The 19808-nt window shown below is 39.4% G+C and overlaps 1 long non-coding RNA gene across 1 annotated transcript in view; it reads right to left on the bottom strand.

Annotated features, from left to right (window-relative positions):
- Window positions 1–1116: 1116 nt before the first annotated feature.
- LOC141728762 (uncharacterized) overlaps window positions 1117–19808 on the bottom strand; it is a 47823-nt gene continuing 29131 nt past the window's right edge. Inside the window, exons 3-4 of the long non-coding RNA XR_012579927.1 lie at window positions 2815–2949; window positions 1117–1430 (exon numbers count right to left, since the gene is read on the bottom strand). This is a non-coding gene — a long non-coding RNA (uncharacterized LOC141728762). The remainder of the gene's footprint in view (window positions 1431–2814; window positions 2950–19808) is intronic.

The raw sequence follows: 19808 nt of genomic DNA on the forward strand, positions 1-19808 counted from the left end.
ATGAATCTGGTATCAGAATCTGCGGTTACATTGAGGTTTGTATCTGTGTTCCTGGCTTGAGCAGGGAAATATCCATCTCTTCCCTTTACCTAAGACCACTTTTCTTGTAAGCAATTCCCTTGTGCTTTCATTTTAGTATGTTTTTCAGCTTGCTCTTCTCACTTCGGTAATGAACATGTAGGTGAAAACAGCAAATGTATCTGCCATTAAACTGCATACTGCCAGGGGGAGTAATCTCAGAAAGTGACTTTCGAACTCTGAAACCCAAAGTGTTTACAGCAGATACTTTTTCTTATTCTAACCTAGCCTGGAATATGTCCTCAGCTGAATGCATTGTGCTAGGGCAAAATGCACTACTTTCAGCTTGTGGGGTTCTTGAATGTGTCAGGAGCATTGTGTCCTTCAGTGCAGAATCCTACACTGCACATACACATATGCACACACTGCTTTCCTGTACAGAGACACTGGTTTCTGCAGCAAGTCCCAGCACGGCCCAGGTTGGAAAGCTGGGTAACAATGACATGGTTGGGTACATGAAGGATTAGTGTATGAGCACCAGCACTTCATTGCTGGCAACCCAGAAACAACAAGCCAAATGGATACCTTTTCTTTTGCCCCTCTGGTTTTGCTGTTCCCAAATTCTTTCTGTCTGTCTGCTGTATGTGGTGTAGACCTCATATTTAGTCAGACAGCCAGCGAGGGAGGTCATGTATTTTGGATGCTTGTCCTCTTCCAGGTACATGTATAACATGTGTGTGCTATATGAGGTAGAAGCAAAGCATTAGTGAAAAAATTATTTATTATGACATCTCCTAAAAGCATGGCACAAAGGAATTGGTGGGCAAGTTTTATGTGAGCAAAAATATGTCAAATGCTTGTGAGAGGAGCAAAAGAAAGCATTAATGTCTGCAGAGGGCTCTGCCTTTTTCAAATGCAAAGAGTTTTATAGTAAGTAGCACTTCTTTTAAACCTCGTAAAGCTGAAGTCTTACTTTCTGTTAGATCTCTGTGGTGTTGCCAGCCATTCTCTATGAGCACTGCAGGAACACCATGTTTAGTTATAGATGTCAGAGTCTTCTCTGCCTTCTCCTGCTGGCAGAGTTCCCAGACTGGGCTGTCTCCTATAAATTTGTTTGCTTACCTCAGCCAGTGGTGTGTGAAGGCATCCCAGAGGACTTGGCTCTATTCTCAAGGTGAGAGTAGCTCTGTGACAGACACTCAGCACTCAGAGTCTCTCAGCACCAGGGGGTGCGAGCCTGAGATTCCCCTTCACACTGTGCCCAGGCACACATAGCTCCTGACACAATCTGCAGTGAGGATCCCTCCAGCTGCCTCCCTAGTGCTGGAGCCAGCCAAACCACTGAGCACTTACCTCAGCAATTTCTGTTCCTTGTGAGCTTAATCCTAAGCAACTGAACATTTCTTTCCTACCTGTAATATAATAAATGCAAATAAGTGATGTGCATGGGAGGAAATGGGGTGAAGCAGAACTGTATACATATTTGTACAATGCTTATTTAACCTGCTTAAGTTATCTCCTGTTTAGAATGATCTTGTTTGCTTCAGATCAACAGTATAAGTATAAATCCTCACTGGTGCTGTGATCTGAGTCTCCAAGCAAACCCTTTGAAGAACTTACACCCTGAGCACTCTTGGTTATATATTCATTACCTTTTACACCGTAATTTACACCCATAGTTTATACCACAATAAGAACATTTTATAATATGAAATCTACATCCTTGGGTAATCCACTAAAAACACTTATTTACAGTGAGAGCAATACAGAAGGGGATTACTAATAGCTTTCCTTTCCCTCCTACTGCTGCAGGCAGCAAAACAATGGAATTAAATTTAGCTTTGTGTGCTGTCTAATCAGATGATTCCAGGATTACTGACTCTCTCTGGCTGCTATGCCTATGAATACATAAAACTGGTCAGTTCTGCAGTATTGTATTTTTACTCCTGCCACTGAATTAGCTCAAGGCAAGTTTTGTGAGGTAGGAAGAATAGGACTGCAAAGGGTTAGGAGTCAAGGGAAGGATGTTGGACAGCTGGGGTTGATTTGGATTGGTACAATTCCATGGGAATCCATAAGACTGTCTGAGTAATGACTCAATACAAAATTTGGCCATAACATTTAGATCCAAGAAAAACGGTGTCCACAGTTCTGTGGAGACCAAGCAGGGTCATGTATTGGTTACTTTCTGGAACATTATCATTTCTTTCTGGGAGAACTTTTGCCATGATATTATGTGTTGGTAGAACCAATCTGCTTTGTACATGTAAGTGAAAGTCATCTGTTTTATTGTAATTGCACAGTGTACAATAGTTTCAATGAAAGCTTTGCAAACCCAGTCCTTGGACTTAATGAATCAGGCATTGAATTCACTGAGGTAGGCATTTGGATTACATCCTTGGACAATTACTTTGCGGAAATCTAGTCTGATTTGGAATCCTGTAGTGTGCTCAGAGGAGATGTATGTGTACAGCCTTGTGCTTCACAGTGATTTTGAAGAGAGGAGTCTGTCAAATTTGTAAATGGCTCTATTTAAACTTTGCAGCCACATGGCTGCAACTGCCCAGCCCCAGTGTTTTTTCTCATTTCCATGGGGTTTTAACAGCTCTGTTGTAGAATCCCAATTCTATGAGCACCGAAGTCCTCCGGCTTGAGCTGGCAATGGGAAGTGCTAAGAGGTAGTTTTCTTTTTTTTCTCTGCGCTCTTTTGGTCACTTGGGATTACACGGAAGGCATTGACCTAATCATCAAAGACCCAGGCTTCAAGCCCTTCCTTAATTTCTGCTCATTACTTACTCAGGCAAGGATCCAGTTGACTTCCTTGAGTTCGGCCTCAGCAAAAAAACAAATTAAGGACTTGGCCTCAGGTCTGATGTCATACTCCATTTCCTTTCACTTTAACTCTTCCTTTTACCAGGTGGGGAATCTGAACTAGAGAAGGCAGAGAGGGACTGTTTTGGTTACAGATTCTTCAAGTTGCCAAGCATTTCTGCTGGGATTTTTTTCAAAACACAGGGTGGATTTCAGGTCTTGACAGATCTCTGAGAAAATGTCAGTGGTGTCACTGGCAAGAAACAAGTAGGGAAATCAATACAAGTTTCTCTGAATACACAGAATATAAGCAGTTGTTTGAACTGATTTCACATAAAGGCTCTGATCACTCATAAAGACTCTGCAGCTCTCTTTAGAGCTCTTTATCTTATCTGCTGCAGGTCATGATGGCATTTCCTGGCTCACAGAGGACCCCAAAATGTCACAGGATAAGATAAGTGCTGTTTCCTGCCCTGGCACACCCAATGCTGCCTGCCATGCCCCCAAGGACAAGCAGACTTTGTCTCTCCATTCCATATATAGATATAGATATAGATATACATATATATACATGAAAACACACACACACGTATACATTTGTATATGATTTTTGTAGTAGATAAGAGATCACTTCTTTACCACTCTTTGTTGATTCAGTTTATTCCCCATTTGAGAATGAAATTGTAATGCAAATAAATTAATAATGTGGAATGCCAATTCCATTTCCCCTCTCCTTTGTTCTCAGGGAGACTTAGCTGACTCCAAGTTTTCCATTTTGAGGTCAGGGGCTTAGGCATGAGCAAAGCCTCCCTCAGGGCTGTGCTCTGTTCTTGCATATTTAGGCTCCAAAGAACAAGATAGAAAAAAAGTCTTCTAGATCTCCTACTCCCAACTGCTTCATGAGTGCTCTGAAAAGGCCTTGCCCTTTCCAATTCAAGTTAGCATTTCAGATTCAAAAGACCAGACAAATGCATGATTGTTCCATAGATATGTCTGCCTCAGTTCAATGTCATTACTGGAATGCTGTCAGAGTAGATATCCTGTAGTTTCTTTGAGACAGATGCATTCTGTCTGTGCCAAATATATTGGCAAACACACAAACACACCCGAGTACGCCCTCACGCCAATGCATTTGTGGAGGGTTCCCAAGCAGCATAGCTGCATGCAAATATGAAAGATAGCTGGGCAAGCAGGGCACTCAATAATCCTGGGCAGCCCCCCTAGATGATGTTATGTAGATCCTGACAAAGAGTGGATGGCAGTGAAAGTCTCTGGGTCCCTCCACAGAAGTGGCACTGGCCTCTGTGAGAAAATAACTTACAGCTGTAGAACTCTGTGAGGCGAGTGAGGTTTGGAGCAATGTGAAACTTGCACCTTCCCTTCAGCTAACAGGTTTCAAAATGTTTTCAAGCTGAGTAAAATATTCTCAGTCACAGACCTTTCAAGTTTCTTCTGTGCAAAAAAAAGCACTTTGGTAATTTCCAGTAGGAGTAAACCAAAATTTATGAAGAACAACCATGTGCTCTGAAATGAGTTTCTGCAGCTCTATTTTTGCATGTGTTTGAATTTTGATAGGAAGTGCTCTAAATGGCCTTGGTTGCCTCATTGGTATTTACCACATGGTTTTTTTGCATCCTGTTTCACATTTTTCAGCTATTAATTAGCTGTACTGAGGGACCAAACATCATGGGTTTCCTCCCACTTCAACTGCCCCGTGTTATTTCATTATTCTTCAATTCTTCACAGCTCTTTCTTTAGCACAATCATTCATGTGACTGTTGGCTTCTCTTCCCTTTCCACACTTTCCCCTTAGTACCTGCACATTCCCTGGGTACAAAGGAAAAGCATCTCAAACATTCTGAGCCTGCTCTGTGGTATATAGGCTCTGCCTTTCCTTCCAGTTTAAGAGAAGCAGCTCAGCAGAAGAGCTTCAGCTGGTCTGAACTGCTGAAACTCCATTGCCCTTCAGTGGAGTTGCAATGCTGTATTCCAGCAGAAGACCTGGTGGCCTTTAGCTTCTGCTTGTTTCTTCAGCTACTAAATGACCTGGAGACCTGTACTAGAACACAAATGAATCAAGGAGCACCACATAGCAAAAAATTCAAGATCTATTTTAATGAAACAGACTGGAGCATCACCATGCTGTTGTTATTAATCACACTGTCAATTTGGAGCTCAGTCCCACTCTTTCCCAGGTCAATCAGAGAAGTCTCCTGTAAACCAGGATCAGACCCATCCTGAGAATGGGAATAAATACCAGTCTAATCCTTTAGTCAGTCTTCAGCTCATGGATTCTAAGTAGTTTCAGTGATGTCAATGGTAATGATTGTACAGTCCAGAACTCCATCTGCAATGAACACAGCTACGACTAAGTATGGGGGAGTTCACTGAAAACTAATTAGGCTTCCTCACCAGAATTTTGCCTTTAAGTAGAAGACTCAGCTTTTTAGCAATGCTGTGCAAATAATAACTTTCATTTGTATTCAAAGGAAATCTGAAACCTGCTTGATCCAGGGGTTTTTTTATACCCTACCATGTTCCTTAGCAAACCCTAACAAAGAAACAAATAGGCTACATAAATCACTTTTATGCTACTCATGTCTCTGACTGGGGATAGGAGTTATTTATATATCTCTATTTATATCTCTCTCTCTCTCTCTCTCTATATATATATATGTGTATATGTTTGTGTATATATATTGTTATATTTATCTATTTATGTTTATGGACTGTGCACACACACCAGCCCACAGAGAAAGGAAATGGATGGACCACAGAAAAGGAAGGCATAATTTCCATCAGCAATGCAATGTAGATGTAAAATCTGGTGGACTTCAGAGTATTTCAGGAAAAAAAAGGACAGGCCAAAACTTTTTGAAAGCATGTGTTTGGAGAAAGCTTAAAATTGTTATTTATTGCAAATACTTTGCACCCATTGAGAAAATACTGTATATTCCTTCTATAGCTCCAACAAAGGCAGGAATGGTATAACCTAACTCCAGAAAAAGGAAATACTTTATTGAAAAAGCTTCTTTTTCTAAAGTTTCAGACCTTAGGGCATAACTTACTTTGAATGGTACTTACAGACTGGATCTTTCTTGCTGATACCTTTATGTAATACTTTGTTGACTCTGACAGTGCTTGGGCACAGATTAGGAGGACATGGTTGTGGATAAACTGGTTCTGTGCTGTGTGCTGATCACCATCCACATCTGCTCTTTAACAAAGTGACTGACACAAGTGGCTGCAGCACTTGTGTCAAAAGTTAGTCAAAAATCACAGGTTCTATTGCCTTAACACAGTGACAGACAGGAACAAATGCATTCTAAAATAACCTCAGGAATTCACAGCTTTGTTATTTTGTTTTCTTTTCTGTGCAAAAGAATAAATGTTTTCTTAATTACTTGGCCACAATTGAAACTAAACTTCTCTGTTAAGCTTTTTGCAAAGTATGCCTCATGGATACTGCAGCATAGAGGCAGAATCAAGTGCTTTATCTATAGGAATACTTTTAGAAACAAAAAAAAAAAAGCACAAAAATTTTGTAGGTTCTTCAATTTGCAAGCAGCATCCTGTAGACCTATATTGCTCTGCCTTGTTAGCAGCAAACAACAGAACATCAGAAATACTCTGGGAAGGAAAGGGTTTTTAGTTTCTCAAACATTAGCATTGCTTTGACTAAGCAGTGGCAGGGCTCCTTTCAGTGGTTCTGTGCTGGAGTTCATATTTTATGGATTTCCATTTGACATAAGCATTCTACCAATGTTACAAAGGAAATTTTATACTACACATGTAGTTTAGTTTGTTTAAGAAGTGTTTGCTTACCTAAATGATACCACATTCAGTGTCTAGCTTCCACTCCACATTTCTGACTCTTAGTGTTGCAAGCTTCATAGCTGAGCATCCCTGCCTTATCTTCTAGAGGTCTTTTTCAGTGGGAAGGATAACTAGAGAGGCTGGGTTCTTGTCTGAGGATGGATACTCAGGTCCTTCTTCATGGCTTTCACTTGTTCTCTGCCTTACAGTCAACACTTGGAAAAGTACAAGTGTTTCAGAATGTTGCTTAACTTCAGCATAATTGAGAAGAAAATTATTTTGGTATCTGAGAGTCTGGAGATTGCAGAGAGCAGTAACTAAGAGCTGCCAATAGCCCAGGCCACTTAGTATGTATGTTTTAGACCAAAACAAGGTGAAACTCCAATTAGGAAAACAAGGCTTGAATTTTTCAAGTTAGTCTAAATAACTGTGAGAACTAGAATACTCAGCCTTAGTGAATATAGCAAATCAATTTCCACAAACCTCTGCTTTTACAGACAGCCCTGTTTATTACATCCAAACCCACAAGTTTTTTGTTATTTAAACCATAACTACCAAATTGTATTTCACCTTTTGGACAAAATGACAATAAAATACATGATCCTAACAAAGGGAAAAGCAGGTGGAGAATGAAGATAGAGCTAATTTTTACCAGCTGGAATCCCAGAACTTTTTCCTTATGAGATTTTTATGTGAATCAGGGACACTGAAGAAATAACAGTCCATAAAATTGAATCAACATTCATTAAATCCAGAAGGTGAAGTTAGTTTACATGTAAAATAATCTAAAAAAATCAATGATCTATGCAGTTTGTCTCTGGCTGTTTATGTTAACTGCATTCATGGTTAGAGGAAAATTTATCTCTGGATAGGTCAATATAATTTCCTAGAAGTTAACTGAGTTATTCCCTCACTGAAATTGGTCCTTTATGTTTTGAATGTTAGTGGTTCAAACTACAGTTTGGAAAGTATTGGTAGCTACAACAAGGGTTTTCCATTTGCACGTTGATGCTGTATCTTCTGGCCCACACAACTGATAAGAATAGCATCTGATAGGACCCATGTGTGGCTCTGAGGTCTGAGCTTGCTGAGGAGTTGTAGTGCAGGAAAAGCCCCGGGGAGAGCTCTGGCTGACTCAGGCAGGAAATCAGCAGTGTGTGCTGCCATGCTGGCCCTGCATCCAGCACGTACACCGTAGACACCACACATCCCCCTGCAAGGCAGGGGCCCACACCCACTCTGCTGCAAGGTGGGGAAATCCCAAAGCTGTCCTTCCTCAGCTCATAGAGAAAATCCTCACAAGCTGGCAGAGGCTGTTCAGCAGTTCAGCCTTAAACTTTCACAGGAAAAGTATCTGTAAAACCAGTGGATGAAATGGACTGTTTTGTGATAGTATGGCAGACCAGTATTTTTTAGAGTATCACGCATTTATACTGGCATTTTTCAGATGTGGACTGCAGAAGAAAAGAATATTAAACTGATTACATGAAAGCCTCTTCATTAACACATCTCTATGTTTCCACTGTCACCACTGTGCAATCTCCTAAGCTTCTAAATGCTTTCTGTGCCCTCTTTTCTTTTATCACTCTGATAAAAGGTGATCCAAAAGTGTCAGGGTAATAGTCTGTAGTGACCTGTGGTGATAGGGAGGAACCTATATCTGTAACTTCATGATCTCTTCCTAAAGCAGAAATTACTACAAACCACTCCACACCAATGGTTTAGATGTCAGTATTGAACAAAACGACTTGGGTCAAATTTTTCTTCACTTGTCAGTGTGAGGAATGTCTATAAGGAAGAAAGCCCTTTGAAGGAAATGAGCAAAAACATCAGCACTGGTGAATATAGACCATGCAAGCACATTCTCTCATGAGAATTTATTTTTAAGATGAAATTCCCAACATTCATCAAAGCTGATGTCAATTAATCTAATCACAGTGTACAAAATATTTCAGTTATTAACTGCATTGGCACATAGGATTATGTGTGATTATTTTTTGCTGCCTCAGCACTGTGGCATAGTTTTTTATGCATCCTTCCCCAACTTGCTTTTCTTTTCATTGCTACTTGCAAATTGTTTTAAACATATTTCATCAGGTACCTCCCCTCCAGAGGAATTAATGTGCAGTTGGAGCAGCTGAGGCAATAGAGTGACAAGTAGAACTCAACAAAAGAATACATTGCAACCAACAAGAAGCCTATATTGACAGGTTGCTCAGGGCTTTGGCCTACCAGATATGCTCCTTCTCTACTGCTTATCCTCATGAAAAATCACTTTTTTTATATTCAAGAAAAAATGCTTTATTCTGATTTATGATTGCTGTCTCTTTTTCTGCCACTATTCACCTCAGCAAAGAGTCTGAGCCTCTGCCGGTCCTGGGGGCTGCAGGTTCCTGAAGCCATCCCACCTCCAGGCTGAGCCAGCCCCACTCCCACAGCCTCTCCTCACAAGAGGCTTCGGCCTCAGCCACCTCAGGGACTCTGCTGAGCTCCAGTTCACTGAAACCTTCATGTACTCAGTGGCCCAGAGATGAACCCAGTGTTCCAGAGACAGCCAAACCAATGCCTAGCAAGAAGGAATGACTGCTTCCCCCATTTGCTGGCTGTGTTCCTGCTGGCACAGCCCAGGGCACTCAGCCTTCACTTCATCCCTGCCAGGATCCTGCTGGCTCTTCTTCAGCCAGGTGTGTGTGCCCCAGGACCTCAGTCCCGGCTCCACAGAGCTGCTCCCCAGCCAGGCATCCCAGCCTGTTTCCTCTTGGATGTTAGCCTGTTCCAGAGATGGCAGGGCAGGTGTCCTGACTGAATTTCATGAAGTTTACTGACAGTTCATTTCTCCCATCTGGCTCATTCTAAATGCAGCCCTGTCCTTGAGCATATCAGCTGCATCCCCCCACATGCCTTTCTCCTACAGGTGGTTACAAACTTGATGAGAATAATTCTGTTCTCCTTCTCAGACCTAGGGCTGAGCAAGGCCCCTTGTAACTATTTACAAACCCTTGTGTGTAATTTTTTTCCATCCGTTCTTAATTACAAGCTAAAATTGTTGCAAGTATTGCACAAAAAAAACCCCTTGGACAGTAAATCTGTCAAAACATGATGTTTCCAGCAAACTTGTTGCAAGATGGTCTGAAGAAAATAAAACTAGCCTGCCAAGATATTTTGTAAGGCAACAGGAATTGATGGAGTAATTTTACACATTATTTTGGCATTTTCCTATCTGACAAATTTATGGGGCTGGTGAGAAGTGACTTAGACTTCACTTATGGCTTAGCTCTAAAGTACCTCCAGAAACAAATGTGGAGGAGTGTCAGCATGCCCAAAAGTGAATTGAAGGCAAAAAGGATAACATGTTAGTGGCAGGACACTGTTTGGGAGAAAAAAAAATCACTCTGGTGTAATTGTATTTTTTTTAAGTTTGATCCCAACTCTCTGATGCTCATGTGGCCCTGACTTCAGAGGTTGTTAGCAGGGTACTTAATTGGAAAAAAGCAGAATAAGAGGTTCTATAAAGTTAAGATCTCTTTACACTACTAAAACAGACACACACAAAGAGGCAAAATGCCAAAAATGTCATATTTAAAGCACAAAAGATGCAGAGCCAGAAATTCCCTGGCTTCGTTAGAGGTGTGAATATTGCTATGTAGTTTTTACTCTGAGTTTTGGCTCGGTTCTCAGTTGTCATCTTTATTCATAAGCTCAGAAATTCTGCTGAGTGTGTCAACTGACTCTTTGCTGCTGTGGCCAAATGTGTTTTCTTCTGGTTTGGAATATTTCTTGCAACTCCTCTCTCTGGCAATATGTTCTTGTTCATTTGTTGGCTTGATTTTGCTAAAAGGATGGGACAGTAGGCTTGAGAAAGTAAGGAATTCTTCCTCTTAACCCTTACATAGGCATTTGCCATCTTGCATGCATGATTAACAGGTTAGCAGATATGAGAGGTTTTTGTTTTTTAATGGATCCAGTGAGAATTTTGTGATTTTGTCCAACTATTCCCACTTGAGTGTATGTCATCTTCAATGCAGCTCTCTGGGTTTGCATTCCCTGAGATAACGATCTGTGTAAGAGATACCTGACTGCCCTGAGTAACTCGCTTTGTACACAGAACACAGCTTAAACTGCAGCAGACACTAGCTTCAGAAATGGAAGCAGCAGAGCTGCATCAACCCAGCACTAAACCCAGGCTAGTTAACCTCCCTGTAAAACTCAGCACACCACCTAAAACTTTACAGCATCTGAGGTCACGCCTTGTTTTCCCTTCTCTTGAATACATGATGTGGCTGCTTGATGTCTGAGCAGCATTCTTGAGCATCCCTCCAGTGTGCCCCCACCAATTGTACAGAACTGGGAATTAATTCATGACCATTGTAATAAAGTTTCCCATTCCCAAAGCCACTTTCCTTTTGGCTCAAATGAGTCAGTGTACTTAGGCAGCAGGATAGAGACACTGAAGCCATTTTCAGCCACAAAACAGGAACAGCTCTGTTATCTGTAGACTTGAATGGGAAAAGTACAACAACTCTTAGGGAGAGAGGCACGACACAGCATGGCAAAACTGCCTCTGAAGATGCTATCAGCACATGTTCTTCAGCTTTTACCCTCTGTCTACAGGCATTATAGTGATGGTTGAGCCCAGAGAACTTTTAAAACCCACCTGAAAATATGGCTCATATTGCAGCCTTTGTTCTGGTGTTTTGAGGGCTATCATTGAATTTTGATATCCACCAGGGCAGAGGTAACTCCAGCTCACAGCACCCAGACAGGGTCCAAGAGGCCTCCCTTGCTCTGAGCACAACTGGTCCATCTCCCAAAGCAGCCATGTGAGCTCACAGTATCCAAGCTGCTCTCAGTCCTGTTCCAGGGGTTCTTCCATGTGGAAAAAAACCATATTTATTTTGCTATCATAAAATATTGAGTGAATAGCCTTAGCCAATGTCAATAATTCCTGGTTAATGCATATTTTTCCAGTTGTAGAGCAAAATACAGCCATATACAACTAAGCCATTTTTATTGTTTACCTAAGGAAGCTCAGCTTTGAGACAAAATCTTGCTCTCATGTTTATCCATCTTTCCATATAAAGCACGTGAGGTCCCAAGAAGTCTTGAGATATTTTTGAAGACAAAGACTGGTGTATATTTATATTGTTCATTTAAATCAGTGGAGCTAATGTGATGCTTGCTAGCTCAGGATCAAGCCTCCAGACTCAGGGAAAGATTTTACTGATAATTAAAAACACTAGCTGTGTTACTGATGTATCTCAAAGTTGCTTGTAAATAGGTGGCAGAAGTTAAAACATTCATGATTTGCAATGTCTGAGCTTAAGGTCCAGATCCAACCATGATGTCAAAAGTAGGATAGGAGGAAGACAAAACTGGGGCATGAAGCATGCTTATTGAAAAAGAAAATATTACCAAGGAAAGGACTGAGGGAAAAGTGCAAAAGTGAAACGTAGAAATGGCATAAGAATTTTGTGACCTTTGAGGTGAGAGAGACTCATCTTTGAAACAAGGCATTTAGCTTGCTTAGCAAGTACATTGCTGCAGTGGCAGAAGCAGCCTCTAGTTTTAACTGATTGTCACTTCTTTAAAAATGTTTAGGGTGAGCAGACACAGTACTTCCTTAAATACTGCATAAGATACCATTTATCAAAAAGAAATAGGTGCCATTGGGCACCTGCTGTAATTGCTGTGATGGAAATAGTAATATATAAGTATCCGAAGAATGGGTGCCACATTTCTTAACAGCTCACAGCTATTTTATGTATTTCTAATGGCCAATGAATAAATGATGCAACATACATTTTACATGTCTGTGAAGTAATGAATCTGAGATTAAATCATACATAATGATTTTTAGGTGCCAGAAACATTTAATATATTGAAGGGAAAATTTATTTGATGTGAAGCATGAATATAATTACAAGTATGTTGGAGAGTTTGTGGGAATACTTTCTATACCAGTAGAAAATTATTTGGCTCTAGCAGTAGACCCACCATGATACATGAAACACAGACCCACAGACCTCACCCCAGCTGCTTAGGTCATCTTCTAAACCTCCAGTGTTTAATATCAAGTGCTAAATATTCTTGTTTTAAATGATCTTGCCCCTGCTTGCTACTATAGTCAAAATGAGCCACTTTAACGACATATGGACACAGCTGAGCATAAATGAGTGGTGAAGAATTTAAAAATTAATCATAATGAAAAAATTACATGACCTTCCAGCAAAAGATCCCCCCTCTCTTAATCAGTAAAAAGTGTTGTTCAAATAGTAAGAGAGAAAATTCATTTTTTATTCCAAACAAAATGTCTGATTTTTTTTTTAACTCACTGGAAGGAAATGAGATAATCTTTAAATAATGGAATTTTTTAGTCATTTTTTGACTCTTAAGGAGAAAGTACATTGTCTGCCAGGCAGACGAATCTTTCATCAAAGAATTTCAGATGTGATTTTTTTTTCTTAATGTAATAAGACACTATGCATTTTGTCCTCAGTTCTCTGGAAGAGATCTCAAAGAAGCAATTAATATCAAACTGAATGACTGACCAACCATCTGCCAATTCCAGCACATTCAATACAACTGATGCTTTATTCAAATACAGAGTACAGACTCTGCCACCAGAAGAATTGATTTAGGTCAGATGGGAAGGGAAGAATAATATGTAATTATACATACAGTCAGATTTGATCCTATAACACTTTGATGCAGGAAAAGTGTTTTTTCTGCTACAGTAAAGGAAAAAAGATAACAGGAAACTTTCAGTATATTGCAATGTGTAAGATTCAAGTCAAGTCATACTGAATCTTTACTTGTCATGAAGTTGTCTGGTGAAGGGGAGGAGTTACCTCATTACAGAAGGCTTTGCTGTTTAAACTCACATATTTAGAGATGTTAAAAAGATTAAATGCTCAAATCTGATTTATTTTGGTGGACTTGGGCAACATAATCCTCAGGCAGCACTTAACTCTCATGTTTTGACATCACAGAAGGCAGCTGCAGGAACAGGAAGCCATCCAACAAAGAGAGAGGAAATCCTGGGTTGTTTGGTTCAATAGAATATAAATGAAGAAGACTTTCTGAATAAGGATTCAAAGCTTGCAGAAGACATTTTGTGTCAGCTTCTGACCGCTGATTTGGTGACAGCCTATAAATCAACTCCAAAGTTAGCTACAAAGTCCTGTGACGTTTTCTACAACCTTGGATCTGTGGGTCTGCACTATATTTTTCCTCAGCTGATTTGCTTATCTGTGGAGGGACGTGTTAGAATCTTTTCTGGAAATAAAGACAAAAAGTCTTAGCATTTCTGTATTTACACAGAAAATATCCTCCAGTCACTCTGCAGGATGTGAGGGGAAGCTAGAGGAAATGTGATTTCTCAAAGTAGGATTTTCATGGCTGGTTGTACAGATCCTAGGTTTTTGTAGAGAAAAAAAAATTATAACAGTGGTCAAAATTAAAAATAGTTCAGAGAATGCCTACCTTTTCCTTTCTTTTTAAAAATTATTCTTTGTTGAAATAATGCTATTCTGCTATGTAACATGGACAGAAATCAGGAAGAATCACATCAACCAGGCTTATCTATACAGCATGGAGTTCTGAAGACAGGCAAAAGGTGCTACAACTTTCACAGAAGTGAAAGTGCTAGCTTATTTATTCTTGAGACTCTTAGAACCTCTGCTTTGATATTGCACAGAGTCAGTCAGTCAGAAGAAGTGCTTTGTGAGTCACCAACAGCTCTATGAAGTTGCTGCTCAGGACTTTTATGAGTGAACTTTGAAAACAGAACTTGATTCTTGTCCCAGACACATGGGCCTTAGGATTAGCTAAGTGCTTTCATTGTTCACCTGTTGATTCCTATGTGAAGCACCTGTAGGAAACACATATCTGCACAGTTCAGGCATCACAGATAGTCAGTGCTTTCTCCTGAAAAATACTTCTGAACTCAGCTATTCACACAGTGCATCCTTTGCCTTTAAGAACAATTGGAATTAATTAACAGCATGTGAAAATAATTGCTAACAGTTAAATCCCTGTTCATATAGCCAGGCCCATTGTGGTTGCCTATAGAAAACTTCTGATTTCATTTTTAATTACTAGCAGTGCTTAAATCGCACCTTTGCCTGTTGTGCTCTGTATTTCGAAGGTCAGTGAGGATTTATTTGTTTGTTTAAAATAAGTAAAATTAATTTACTTTAATTTTCATTCTCATTGAGTTAATTTGGTGTGAAGGAAGGAAACTTTCTGCTTCTAAGGAAATATTAACTGCTTTTATGTAATCTGACACTCTTGCTCTATCTGCCATCTCTTAAAATATTGCTGCTGACATTTGTCACCCTAGTGAGTGCAAGGAAGTGAAATTTAGTGAACTTAATTCAGATTCTTTAGCAAAAATTATGCCTGCTGCTTTTTACTGCCACGGCTGGGGGAAAGAGTAGAAGGCTTCTAGCCTAGAGTGAAGCTTGTCTGCAGCCAAACTTTCTTCTTTTTAGAGGTTCTCCCTCTGTGCATTCCATCAAGCTGCACCTCCAAGCTGGCCTGCACATAATGACACCATGGGAAAGTTGATTGAGTTCTTGGCATTAAGCTTTGCTAACCCTGGTGTGCAGCAGCCACAGAGAGAGAGATAAGCTCTGCTTTGCCTTCCCCAGCAGCTTCCAGGGCAGCTGTAGGCCCTGTGACCATGTAGGCCTCATGACTTGCAGTACTGTCAGAGTGATGGCTGGGATGGCTGCTTACAGGTGCTGAGGCAATTCTGTATCCCTGCATTTCTATACACCATTTCCTTCTTCCTGTTGTTGTACGTTTTATCTCAACAACACAGAGCATCAAAAAGACCAGGTTTTAGCCCAGTGTGCTGGTTATTTAGGCTGCTTTGCTTGGCTCTGCTCTGACACTGAGACTTCTCTTGACTGAAGGACAGCCCCTGTCCAATCCAACCCACAGCACATTCAGGAGGATTTGCTGTCTTGGAGGGAAACAAGGACGCAGGCACACCTTCTGACTACTTTCATTTATATACTCACTTCTTAAAGTGAGCTGAAATGCAAAGAGATTTCTCTGCACCAGTTTCTTTTCAGCAGCAGAGGGTTCTACGAAGCCTCACTGATTCAGCTCCCTGCTGAGGCATAATACATGCAACTGTCTCCCAATAGATTTCTGCCCTAAAAAGTATCTTTTCCATTTCATTCTTTTCATTGTTATGCCATCTAACATGAAAGTAGAAAGGACAAAAGTAATTCTTTTTAGAGGCATTTCTTACTGCAGATGTGAAACTCTTAGTGGCCCTTCTAAGTTAATACACTTTAAAATAGATGATCAGGCCATCAGACCCTGAGTATCCCAGGAACAGATGGTGTATTGACTGCTAAGGGCTAATCTTCATTTTAGGCACTCTGATTGCAACTGAATCTAATGAAAAGGTATGATTCTCAAACCCCCTGCTACTTAAAATGCTCTGTTTTATTCCTGCTAATATACTTCTTTTTTTTTGAGATTGGGAAGATTAAAAGATGAATGAGATCTCAAAATTAAAAGACAACGTGTAGCCTCATGAAAATTAGATTTTTATTTCTTCCTGATAGCGCTAAAGTTAAAAATTATTAACCTTGTGTTCTAATTCTCTTCCCTGGGTTTCCAAATCTGTGTTATGTCTTATGAATCTTTGCTTAATAAAATTTGAAAATCCTGTAACTCCTTCATCTACAGTGGTGCTTAGTATTTCCTAATAATAAAAACTAGAAACCATTTTTACAGGATGAATAACTAAATAACCACTGTATTAATGCAGACCAAATTGCATTGTATATTTCTTAGAGCTGTGAGCTATAAGATACATATTTTTATTTTAAAATATACAGTTTATTTTTAAAAATATGATCATTAACAATGGCATTTATTTTACATTTAACAATTGTATTTAAGTAACACTCTGACTTCTACTTCCTCTAATGGACATTTCCTCAGGATGTATTCTTATATTAGTATTTCCCATGCTTATAGGGTAGGTCTGTAAATGTTTTTAATGTTTTTTAATCCTTTTTTAGTCCCTCTACTTTACTGTGTTCTCTAATTTTTAACTAAGTCTTTTAAATGGAACTTTTAAGTATTTTTGATGCTTCTGTAAGGATTTGATCAAAATCCAATTTTGCCAGTCTTTGTGACTAGTAGAATAGTTTCTGTAGTGTCATTGCTATTTTTGTTTGGTAAATTAATTATTCACAAGAAAAGAAAAAAGTCATACTTGGGACTGTCCTGTGCAGGGCCAGAAGCTGGACTTTGATGATTCTTGTAGGTCCCTTCCAACTCAAGATATTCTATGATTCTTTGCTAAAAAAGATGTTTCTTAGTTCTTTGCAAAGACTTCTTTGTATTTAATACAACAGAAATGTAGAGAATGACTTGGGTGAACTTGGTGATCCTGAATGTTCACTAACAAGGGAACATAAAAACCAGAATTGTTTCTATGGTTTACATGTAAAATGGATCTCTAGGTTACAGTGAGAAAATAATAGCAGTATTATTTCATCACAAAAGGAAATACCACAGTAGGAAATGAGAAACCACACAGACAAATTATAAAGTCAGTGCAGTTTTGCTGTAATGCAATTGTGAGGCTGAATACATTTTAAAATATTACCTTTTTTTATTTAATTGAATGTTGTGGTTACTGTTTCACAGTCAATACCACAGAAATTATCATACAGGCTGTACCTGTATATGATTTGAAAATGCAAGCTTTCACCACTTTTCAGACTTGGAAAAAAAACTATGAAAAAAAATTCAGGTATCTTCCAAAGAAATAGGTAAATGAAAAAAATGTCATACAACCTCTTTGCTGGTTCAGACTCAGGGTAAATTTAAAAAAAATTATGGATGCACTTTCCAGTGAAGTTGTGTGTTCAGTCTCTTCTGTATTTAGATCAATAGCATCTGAGAAATGGGGAGAGAAGAAAACTAATTGCCCTTTAGTCTTACCTCAGACTCCTAGTCCATGTCTGAAACACAGTCTCCTGCTCTAGTAGCATTTTCAGGACTTCATGCAGTACTTGGCACTAGAGTAGCTGAGTTTGGATTGCAGTGTTCAGGGGTTTGTTGTAAGAGTTGTGAAAAGTAATGCTTGGACTCGTCTATCTTTGAGGTCTTTTCCAGCCATAATGGTTCTATGGATCTGTAAAAGATCCCAGTGGACTGCTCTGTACAGTGAACTCCTCTGCTAATTGCTCCACAGATAATGTGCAGCAGCTGATACGAGCTCTCTGCACTTCAGAAGCACCAACCTGCAGAGCTGCCTGGGGGAGAAGGAGGAAGAATCTCATTTCTCTGCATGTACCACCGCTGGGATTAAAGGTATTGACAGTCACCCTTGTGTAAAAGCCTTCTGTGTGCATAAAAGGAGAGCAAAGTGCTGAAGCAAAGGTACTAGAAATGATCTATGCCTTAGCAGAGGTGCTTTTTAAGTGAAAGCAATTTGGCTTCAGTGTGAACACAGTGTAAATTACAGCACAACACCATGCAAGAATGTTATAGTTAGCAGAAAGGTATTTATACATGGATTTTTTAAAGCCTCGGGAATTCAGACATAAGATTAAATTCACAAGCCATCAAACACCTGAAAGTTTAAAATTTCATAGTTAGGATGCACAAATTTATTTGGCTTGCTCCCATGGATGATAGCTGTCTTCCCAAACTCGCTTTTATCTCTCTTGCAGTAAATAGCATTTTTTTGATCAAGGGTTTTTAAAATATTTTAAGAAGTAAATAAATTTGAAAATATTGTACTTTACTTGCACAGAAAATTGGGGAAGGGATCAAAGTGTGTGTATGGTTTTGACTTTGGCTGTCCCTGAGTTACTGATGAGCTAATATTGGAATATCAGGATGGATTGCTAGGAAATCACTAATCAATTCTGGATGTGTGAGCTTAACTCTGACTAATATATCCATTGAATCATGATGGATCTTGCTTTTTTGTCATGTTTTTGTCATGTGAGGATGTGTTGGGTTTTGGTTTTGTCTCACAAATGATGAAAAATCTGCAAAAAATATCTAAATCTAAGAAAAGTCTTTGAATTCCTGGAAGTTTACAAACATTGTAATGGTTATTACATTCTCTTTTCTATAAAAAAACAAGCTGAGGGGAAATTATATTTCAATCCTTGCTTTGAAACTTGACTTGAGGATGTGAGGGAATTGTGGGGGGTGAATTTTAGAATTAGGATAAAATTACTGATAACTGTGAAATCTGTAGATGAGACATCATTAATGTATGGTGTTGAGGAGTATACAGGAGTGAAGAATCCATTATGTGTGTTGAAAACACGACTGTTATCCCGGCATAAATATTTCATGCAGTTTAGTGGTGAGCTTTTCAGCTCCAGTACCTGTGAGTTGTTTGAGAGTTACTAAGCCTGTATCTTTTGTACAAATCCCGAAGTAACAGAGGCACTGCAGAGTTCAGAGCAGAAGCTTAACCCGTGTCAGACTTCACTGATGCCCTTTCCAGTCATGTGCATCCTGCCAGCTTTGCTTCTGAATACAAGTCAAAGATAGCGGTCTGTAGAAGTAATGAAGAAATACATTGCTAGTGTTTGTTTTTAATTCTCCTTGTGACCTGGACAGCTTATGAACAAATGTGGAAGCCTAATTAAAATAATGCATTGCAAACTGTCATTAGATTTGAACAGAGTGAAGAAGTAGTTACACCTTTTTGATTTAAAAACAAAGCAAGTTGAGAATCAGAGAGAAAAAGAAAACCTTCTTTGTTTGATGGCTCTGAGGGATTAAAATGAGTAAACAGTGGAGATGTTTGGAGAAGTCTCAGCTTTTCCATTCCTCTTCTTTGTGTATATATTCCTCCTCTTTGCAAATACTGTTACAAAAGAACCATAGGTAATTTTGGCTCTATGAAACAAATGCCTGGCAGTTTTTCAGGCTAGAAGCAGAGAATCCCTTGCACTGATCTTGGCTGATGAAGAAGACCAAAGTGTTTTCAGTAGCTCACAGAGATAGCAATGTTTTTAATTAATCAGCACAAGTATACCATTCCCTGCTTATCTAAAACAAGCATCTGTTTAAAGATTACAGTACTTTCTATAGAGCTGCAAAAATGTGTTGACATGTTGTAAGTTGAAGGGAGATGGAGCCCTCAGTGTAATCACACA

Source organism: Zonotrichia albicollis, chromosome 1 (assembly GCF_047830755.1).
Source record: "Zonotrichia albicollis isolate bZonAlb1 chromosome 1, bZonAlb1.hap1, whole genome shotgun sequence".
Classification (NCBI taxonomy): domain Eukaryota; kingdom Metazoa; phylum Chordata; class Aves; order Passeriformes; family Passerellidae; genus Zonotrichia; species Zonotrichia albicollis.